Genomic DNA, 11,230 nt, shown 5'->3' on the forward strand with positions numbered 1-11,230 from the left:
CTGTTGACCATATTTGTGATATTCAGGCGCCAAATGACATGTTGGAGATAAAAAACAAAATGTGCCCAAAACGTTATATTATGACGTTATACGCCGTTCTGAGACATGTTTGAACTTTCTATCACTTTGTTCCGATAATTCTGTTGACCATATTTGTGATATTCAGGCGCCAAATGACATGTTGGAGCATGTTGGAGATAAAAAACAAAATGTGCCCAAAACGTGATATTATGACGTTATACGCCGTTCTGAGACATGTTTGAACTTTCTATCACTTTTGGTTCCGATAATTCTGTTGACCATATTTGTGATATTCAGACGCCAAATGACATCTTTGAGCATGTTGGAGATAAAAACAAAATGTGCCCAAAACGTTATATTATGACGTTATACGCCGTTCTGAGACATGTTTGAACTTTCTATCACTTTTGGTTCCGATAATTCTGTTGACCATATTTGTGATATTCAGGCGCCAAATGACATGTTGGAGCATGTTGGAGATAAAAAACAAAATGTGCCCAAAACGTGATATTATGACGTTATACGCCGTTCTGAGACATGTTTGAACTTTCTATCACTTTTGGTTCCGATAATTCTGTTGACCATATTTGTGATATTCAGGCGCCAAATGACATGTTGAAGCATGTTGGAGATAAAAAACAAAATGTGCCCAAAACGTGATATTATGACGTTATACGCCGTTCTGAGACATGTTTGAACTTTCTATCACTTTTGGTTCCGATAATTCTGTTGACCATATTTGTGATATTCAGGCGCCAAATGACATGTTGGAGCGTGTTGGAGATAAAAAACAAAATGTGCCCAAAACGTTATATTATGACGTTATACGCCGTTCTGAGACATGTTTGAACTTTCTATCACTTTTGGTTCCGATAATTCTGTTGACCATATTTGTGATATTCAGGCGCCAAATGACATGTTGGAGATAAAAAACAAAATGTGCCCAAAACGTTATATTATGACGTTATACGCCGTTCTGAGACATGTTTGAACTTTCTATCACTTTGTTCCGATAATTCTGTTGACCATATTTGTGATATTCAGGCGCCAAATGACATGTTGGAGCATGTTGGAGATAAAAAACAAAATGTGCCCAAAACGTTATATTATGACGTTATACGCCGTTCTGAGACATGTTTGAACTTTCTATCACTTTTGGTTCCGATAATTCTGTTGACCATATTTTTGATATTCAGACGCCAAATGTCATCTTTGAGCATGTTGGCGATAAAAAACAAAATGCACCCAAAACGTTATATTATGACGTTATACGCCGTTCTGAGACATGTTTGAACTTTCTATCACTTTTGGTTCCGATAATTCTGTTGACCATATTTGTGATATTCAGACGCCAAATGACATCTTTGAGCATGTTGGAGATAAAAAACAAAATGGGCCCAAAACGTTATATTATGACGTTATACGCCGTTCTGAGACATGTTTGAACATTCTATCACTTTTGCTTCCGTTAATTCTTTTGACCATACTTGTGATATTCAGACGCCAAATGACATCTTTGAGCATGTTGGAGATAAAAAACAAAATGTGCCCAAAACGTGATATTATGACGTTATACGCCGTTCTGAGACATGTTTGAACTTTCTATCACTTTTGGTTCCGATAATTCTGTTGACCATATTTGTGATATTCAGACGCCAAATGACATCTTTGAGCATGTTGGAGATAAAAAACAAAATGTGCCCAAAACGTTATATTATGACGTTATACGCCGTTCTGAGACATGTTTGAACTTTCTATCACTTTTGGTTCCGATAATTCTGTTGACCATATTTGTGATATTCAGACGCCAAATGACATCTTTGAGCAAGTTGGAGATAAAAAACAAAATGTGCCCAAAACGTTATATTATGACGTTATACGCCGTTCTGAGACATGTTTGAACTTTCTATCACTTTTGGTTCCGATAATTCTGTTGACCATATTTGTGATATTCAGACGCCAAATGACATCTTTGAGCATGTTGGAGATAAAAAACAAAATGTGCCCAAAACGTTATATTATGACGTTATACGCCGTTCTGAGACATGTTTGAACTTTCTATCACTTTTGGTTCCGATAATTCTGTTGACCATATTTGTGATATTCAGACGCCAAATGACATCTTTGAGCATGTTGGAGATAAAAAACAAAATGTGCCCAAAACGTGATATTATGACGTTATACGCCGTTCTGAGACATGTTTGAACTTTCCATCACTTTTGGTTCCGATAATTCTGTTGACCATATTTGTGATATTCAGACGCCAAATGACATGTTGGAGCATGTTGGAGATAAAAAACAAAATGTGCCCAAAACGTGATATTATGACGTTATACGCCGTTCTGAGACATGTTTGAACTTTCTATCACTTTTGGTTCCGATAATTCTGTTGACCATATTTGTGATATTCAGGCGCCAAATGACATGTTGGAGCGTGTTGGAGATAAAAAACAAAATGTGCCCAAAACGTTATATTATGACGTTATACGCCGTTCTGAGACATGTTTGAACTTTCTATCACTTTTGGTTCCGATAATTCTGTTGACCATATTTGTGATATTCAGGCGCCAAATGACATGTTGGAGATAAAAAACAAAATGTGCCCAAAACGTTATATTATGACGTTATACGCCGTTCTGAGACATGTTTGAACTTTCTATCACTTTGTTCCGATAATTCTGTTGACCATATTTGTGATATTCAGGCGCCAAATGACATGTTGGAGCATGTTGGAGATAAAAAACAAAATGTGCCCAAAACGTTATATTATGACGTTATACGCCGTTCTGAGACATGTTTGAACTTTCTATCACTTTTGGTTCCGATAATTCTGTTGACCATATTTGTGATATTCAGGCGCTAAATGACATGTTGGAGCATGTTGGAGATAAAAAACAAAGTGTGCCCAAAACGTGATATTATGACGTTATACGCTGTTCTGAGACATGTTTGAACTTTCTATCACTTTTGGTTCCGATAATTCTGTTGACCATATTTGTGATATTCAGGCGCTAAATGACATGTTGGAGCATGTTGGAGATAAAAAACAAAGTGTGCCCAAAACGTGATATTATGACGTTATACGCTGTTCTGAGACATGTTTGAACTTTCTATCACTTTTGGTTCCGATAATTCTGTTGACCATATTTGTGATATTCAGACGCCAAATGACATCTTTGAGCATGTTGGAGATAAAAAACAAAATGTGCCCAAAACGTTATATTATGACGTTATACGCCGTTCTGAGACATGTTTGAACTTTCTATCACTTTTGGTTCCGATAATTCTGTTGACCATATTTGTGATATTCAGGCGCCAAATGACATGTTGGAGCATGTTGGAGATAAAAAAAAAAATGTGCCCAAAACGTTATATTATGACGTTATACGCCGTTCTGAGACATGTTTGAACTTTCTATCACTTTTGGTTCCGATAATTCTGTTGACCATATTTGTGATATTCAGGCGCCAAATGACATCTTTGAGCAAGTTGGAGATAAAAAACAAAATGTGCCCAAAACGTTATATTATGACGTTATACGCCGTTCTGAGACATGTTTGAACTTTCTATCACTTTTGGTTCCGATAATTCTGTTGACCATATTTGTGATATTCAGACGCCAAATGACATCTTTGAGCATGTTGGAGATAAAAAACAAAATGTGCCCAAAACGTTATATTATGACGTTATACGCCGTTCTGAGACATGTTTGAACTTTCTATCACTTTTGGTTCCGATAATTCTGTTGACCATATTTGTGATATTCAGACGCCAAATGACATCTTTGAGCAAGTTGGAGATAAAAAACAAAATGTGCCCAAAACGTGATATTATGACGTTATACGCCCTTCTGAGACATGTTTGAACTTTCTATCACTTTTGGTTCCGATAATTCTGTTGACCATATTTATGATATTCAGACGCCAAATGACATCTTTGAGCATGTTGGAGATAAAAAACAAAATGTGCCCAAAACGTGATATTATGACGTTATACGCCGTTCTGAGACATGTTTGAACTTTCTATCACTTTTGGTTCCGATAATTCTGTTGACCATATTTGTGATATTCAGACGCCAAATGACATCTTTGAGCATGTTGGAGATAAAAAACAAAATGTGCCCAAAACGTGATATTATGACGTTATACGCCGTTCTGAGACATGTTTGAACTTTCCATCACTTTTGGTTCCGATAATTCTGTTGACCATATTTGTGATATTCAGACGCCAAATGACATGTTGGAGCATGTTGGAGATAAAAAACAAAATGTGCCCAAAACGTGATATTATGACGTTATACGCCGTTCTGAGACATGTTTGAACTTTCTATCACTTTTGGTTCCGATAATTCTGTTGACCATATTTGTGATATTCAGGCGCCAAATGACATGTTGGAGCGTGTTGGAGATAAAAAACAAAATGTGCCCAAAACGTTATATTATGACGTTATACGCCGTTCTGAGACATGTTTGAACTTTCTATCACTTTTGGTTCCGATAATTCTGTTGACCATATTTGTGATATTCAGGCGCCAAATGACATGTTGGAGATAAAAAACAAAATGTGCCCAAAACGTTATATTATGACGTTATACGCCGTTCTGAGACATGTTTGAACTTTCTATCACTTTGTTCCGATAATTCTGTTGACCATATTTGTGATATTCAGGCGCCAAATGACATGTTGGAGCATGTTGGAGATAAAAAACAAAATGTGCCCAAAACGTTATATTATGACGTTATACGCCGTTCTGAGACATGTTTGAACTTTCTATCACTTTTGGTTCCGATAATTCTGTTGACCATATTTGTGATATTCAGGCGCTAAATGACATGTTGGAGCATGTTGGAGATAAAAAACAAAGTGTGCCCAAAACGTGATATTATGACGTTATACGCTGTTCTGAGACATGTTTGAACTTTCTATCACTTTTGGTTCCGATAATTCTGTTGACCATATTTGTGATATTCAGGCGCTAAATGACATGTTGGAGCATGTTGGAGATAAAAAACAAAGTGTGCCCAAAACGTGATATTATGACGTTATACGCTGTTCTGAGATATGTTTGAACTTTCTATCACTTTTGGTTCCGATAATTCTGTTGACCATATTTGTGATATTCAGACGCCAAATGACATCTTTGAGCATGTTGGAGATAAAAAACAAAATGTGCCCAAAACGTTATATTATGACGTTATACGCCGTTCTGAGACATGTTTGAACTTTCTATCACTTTTGGTTCCGATAATTCTGTTGACCATATTTGTGATATTCAGGCGCCAAATGACATGTTGGAGCATGTTGGAGATAAAAAAAAAAATGTGCCCAAAACGTTATATTATGACGTTATACGCCGTTCTGAGACATGTTTGAACTTTCTATCACTTTTGGTTCCGATAATTCTGTTGACCATATTTGTGATATTCAGGCGCCAAATGACATGTTGGAGATAAAAAACAAAATGTGCCCAAAACGTGATATTATGACGTTATACGCCGTTCTGAGACATGTTTGAACTTTCTATCACTTTTGGTTCCGATAATTCTGTTGACCATATTTGTGATATTCAGGCGCTAAATGACATGTTGGAGCATGTTGGAGATAAAAAAAAAAATGTGCCCAAAACGTTATATTATGACGTTATACGCCGTTCTGAGACATGTTTGAACTTTCTATCACTTTTGGTTCCGATAATTCTGTTGACCATATTTGTGATATTCAGGCGCCAAATGACATGTTGGAGATAAAAAACAAAATGTGCCCAAAACGTGATATTATGACGTTATACGCCGTTCTGAGACATGTTTGAACTTTCTATCACTTTTGGTTCCGATAATTCTGTTGACCATATTTGTGATATTCAGACGCCAAATGACATCTTTGAGCATGTTGGAGATAAAAAACAAAATGTGTCCAAAACGTGATATTATGACGTTATACGCCGTTCTGAGACATGTTTGAACTTTCTATCACTTTTGGTTCCGATAATTCTGTTGACCATATTTGTGATATTCAGGCGCTAAATGACATGTTGGAGCATGTTGGAGATAAAAAACAAAATGTGCCCAAAACGTGATATTATGACGTTATACGCCGTTCTGAGACATGTTTGAACTTTCTATCACTTTTGGTTCCGATAATTCTGTTGACCATATTTGTGATATTCAGGCGCCAAATGACATGTTGGAGCATGTTGGAGATAAAAAACAAAATGTGCGCAAAACGTTATATTATGACGTTATACGCCGTTCTGAGACATGTTTGAACTTTCTATCACTTTTGGTTCCGATAATTCTGTTGACCATATTTGTGATATTCAGGCGCCAAATGACATGTTGGAGCATGTTGGAGATAAAAAACAAAATGTGCCCAAAACGTGATATTATGACGTTATACGCCGTTCTGAGACATGTTTGAACTTTCTATCACTTTTGGTTCCGATAATTCTGTTGACCATATTTGTGATATTCAGGCGCCAAATGACATGTTGGAGCATGTTGGAGATAAAAAACAAAATGTGCGCAAAACGTTATATTATGACGTTATACGCCGTTCTGAGACATGTTTGAACTTTCTATCACTTTTGGTTCCGATAATTCTGTTGACCATATTTGTGATATTCAGGCGCCAAATGACATGTTGGAGCATGTTGGAGATAAAAAAAAAAATGTGCCCAAAACGTTATATTATGACGTTATACGCCGTTCTGAGACATGTTTGAACTTTCTATCACTTTTGGTTCCGATAATTCTGTTGACCATATTTGTGATATTCAGGCGCCAAATGACATGTTGGAGATAAAAAACAAAATGTGCCCAAAACGTGATATTATGACGTTATACGCCGTTCTGAGACATGTTTGAACTTTCTATCACTTTTGGTTCCGATAATTCTGTTGACCATATTTGTGATATTCAGGCGCTAAATGACATGTTGGAGCATGTTGGAGATAAAAAAAAAAATGTGCCCAAAACGTTATATTATGACGTTATACGCCGTTCTGAGACATGTTTGAACTTTCTATCACTTTTGGTTCCGATAATTCTGTTGACCATATTTGTGATATTCAGGCGCCAAATGACATGTTGGAGCATGTTGGAGATAAAAAACAAAATGTGCCCAAAACGTGATATTATGACGTTATACGCCGTTCTGAGACATGTTTGAACTTTCTATCACTTTTGGTTCCGATAATTCTGTTGACCATATTTGTGATATTCAGACGCCAAATGACATCTTTGAGCATGTTGGAGATAAAAAACAAAATGTGTCCAAAACGTGATATTATGACGTTATACGCCGTTCTGAGACATGTTTGAACTTTCTATCACTTTTGGTTCCGATAATTCTGTTGACCATATTTGTGATATTCAGGCGCTAAATGACATGTTGGAGCATGTTGGAGATAAAAAACAAAATGTGCCCAAAACGTGATATTATGACGTTATACGCCGTTCTGAGACATGTTTGAACTTTCTATGACTTTTGGTTCCGATAATTCTGTTGACCATATTTGTGATATTCAGGCGCCAAATGACATGTTGGAGCATGTTGGAGATAAAAAACAAAATGTGCGCAAAACGTTATATTATGACGTTATACGCCGTTCTGAGACATGTTTGAACTTTCTATCACTTTTGGTTCCGATAATTCTGTTGACCATATTTGTGATATTCAGGCGCCAAATGACATGTTGGAGCATGTTGGAGATAAAAAACAAAATGTGCCCAAAACGTGATATTATGACGTTATACGCCGTTCTGAGACATGTTTGAACTTTCTATCACTTTTGGTTCCGATAATTCTGTTGACCATATTTGTGATATTCAGGCGCCAAATGACATGTTGGAGCATGTTGGAGATAAAAAACAAAATGTGCGCAAAACGTTATATTATGACGTTATACGCCGTTCTGAGACATGTTTGAACTTTCTATCACTTTTGGTTCCGATAATTCTGTTGACCATATTTGTGATATTCAGGCGCCAAATGACATGTTGGAGCATGTTGGAGATAAAAAAAAAAATGTGCCCAAAACGTTATATTATGACGTTATACGCCGTTCTGAGACATATTTGAACTTTCTATCACTTTTGGTTCCGATAATTCTGTTGACCATATTTGTGATATTCAGGCGCCAAATGACATGTTGGAGATAAAAAACAAAATGTGCCCAAAACGTGATATTATGACGTTATACGCCGTTCTGAGACATGTTTGAACTTTCTATCACTTTTGGTTCCGATAATTCTGTTGACCATATTTGTGATATTCAGGCGCTAAATGACATGTTGGAGCATGTTGGAGATAAAAAAAAAAATGTGCCCAAAACGTTATATTATGACGTTATACGCCGTTCTGAGACATGTTTGAACTTTCTATCACTTTTGGTTCCGATAATTCTGTTGACCATATTTGTGATATTCAGACGCCAAATGACATCTTTGAGCATGTTGGAGATAAAAAACAAAATGTGTCCAAAACGTGATATTATGACGTTATACGCCGTTCTGAGACATGTTTGAACTTTCTATCACTTTTGGTTCCGATAATTCTGTTGACCATATTTGTGATATTCAGGCGCTAAATGACATGTTGGAGCATGTTGGAGATAAAAAACAAAATGTGCCCAAAACGTGATATTATGACGTTATACGCCGTTCTGAGACATGTTTGAACTTTCTATCACTTTTGGTTCCGATAATTCTGTTGACCATATTTGTGATATTCAGACGCCAAATGACATCTTTGAGCATGTTGGAGATAAAAAACAAAATGTGTCCAAAACGTGATATTATGACGTTATACGCCGTTCTGAGACATGTTTGAACTTTCTATCACTTTTGGTTCCGATAATTCTGTTGACCATATTTGTGATATTCAGGCGCTAAATGACATGTTGGAGCATGTTGGAGATAAAAAACAAAATGTGCCCAAAACGTGATATTATGACGTTATACGCCGTTCTGAGACATGTTTGAACTTTCTATCACTTTTGGTTCCGATAATTCTGTTGACCATATTTGTGATATTCAGACGCCAAATGACATCTTTGAGCATGTTGGAGATAAAAAACAAAATGTGTCCAAAACGTGATATTATGACGTTATACGCCGTTCTGAGACATGTTTGAACTTTCTATCACTTTTGGTTCCGATAATTCTGTTGACCATATTTGTGATATTCAGGCGCTAAATGACATGTTGGAGCATGTTGGAGATAAAAAACAAAATGTGCCCAAAACGTGATATTATGACGTTATACGCCGTTCTGAGACATGTTTGAACTTTCTATCACTTTTGGTTCCGATAATTCAGTTGACCATATTTGTGATATTCAGGCGCCAAATGACATGTTGGAGATAAAAAACAAAATGTGCCCAAAACGTGATATTATGACGTTATACGCCGTTCTGAGACATGTTTGAACTTTCTATCACTTTTGGTTCCGATAATTCTGTTGACCATATTTGTGATATTCAGGCGCCAAATGACACGTTGGAGCATGTTGGAGATAAAAAACAAAATGTGCCCAAAACGTGATATTATGACGTTATACGCCGTTCTGAGACATGTTTGAACTTTCTATCACTTTTGGTTCCGATAATTCTGTTGACCATATTTGTGATATTCAGACGCCAAATGACATCTTTGAGCATGTTGGAAATAAAAAACAAAATGTGTCCAAAACGTGATATTATGACGTTATACGCCGTTCTGAGACATGTTTGAACTTTCTATCACTTTTGGTTCCGATAATTCTGTTGACCATATTTGTGATATTCAGGCGCCAAATGACATGTTGGAGCATGTTGGAGATAAAAAACAAAATGTGCCCAAAACGTGATATTATGACGTTATACGCCGTTCTGAGACATTTTTGAACTTTCTATCACTTTTGGTTCCGATAATTCTGTTGACCATATTTGTGATATTCAGGCGCCAAATGACATGTTGGAGCATGTTGGAGATAAAAAACAAAATGTGCCCAAAACGTTATATTATGACGTTATACGCCGTTCTGAGACATGTTTGAACTTTCTATCACTTTTGGTTCCGATAATTCTGTTGACCATATTTGTGATATTCAGACGCCAAATGACATCTTTGAGCATGTTGGAGATAAAAAACAAAATGTGCCCAAAACCTTAAATTATGACGTTATACGCCGTTCTGAGACATGTTTGAACTTTCTATCACTTTTGCTTCCGATAATTCTGTTGACCATATTTGTGATATTCAGGCGCCAAATGACATGTTGGAGCATGTTGGAGATAAAAAACAAAATGTGCCCAAAACGTGATATTATGACGTTATACGCCGTTCTGAGACATGTTTGAACTTTCTATCACTTTTGGTTCCGATAATTCAGTTGACCATATTTGTGATATTCAGACGCCAAATGACATGTTGGAGCATGTTGGAGATAAAAAACGAAATGTTCCCAAAACGTGATATTATGACGTTATACGCCGTTCTGAGACATATTTGAAATTTCTATCACTTTTGATTCCGATAATTCTGTTGACCGTATATGTGTTATTCAGACGCCAAATGACATCTTTGAGCGTGTTGGAGATAAAAAACAAAATGTGCCCAAAACGTTATATTATGACGTTATACGCCGTTCTGAGACATGTTTGAACTTTCTATCACTTTTGGTTCCGATAATTCTGTTGACCATATTTGTGATATTCAGGCGCCAAATGACATGTTGGAGATAAAAAACAAAATGTGCCCAAAACGTTATATTATGACGTTATACGCCGTTCTGAGACATGTTTGAACTTTCTATCACTTTGTTCCGATAATTCTGTTGACCATATTTGTGATATTCAGGCGCCAAATGACATGTTGGAGCATGTTGGAGATAAAAAACAAAATGTGCCCAAAACGTGATATTATGACGTTATACGCCGTTCTGAGACATGTTTGAACTTTCTATCACTTTTGGTTCCGATAATTCTGTTGACCATATTTGTGATATTCAGGCGCCAAATGACATGTTGAAGCATGTTGGAGATAAAAAACAAAATGTGCCCAAAACGTGATATTATGACGTTATACGCCGTTCTGAGACATGTTTGAACTTTCTATCACTTTTGGTTCCGATAATTCTGTTGACCATATTTGTGATATTCAGGCGCCAAATGACATGTTGAAGCATGTTGGAGATAAAAAACAAAATGTGCCCAAAACGTGATATTATG

Source organism: Onthophagus taurus, unplaced genomic scaffold (assembly GCF_036711975.1).
Source record: "Onthophagus taurus isolate NC unplaced genomic scaffold, IU_Otau_3.0 ScKx7SY_14, whole genome shotgun sequence".
NCBI classification, from domain to species: domain Eukaryota; kingdom Metazoa; phylum Arthropoda; class Insecta; order Coleoptera; family Scarabaeidae; genus Onthophagus; species Onthophagus taurus.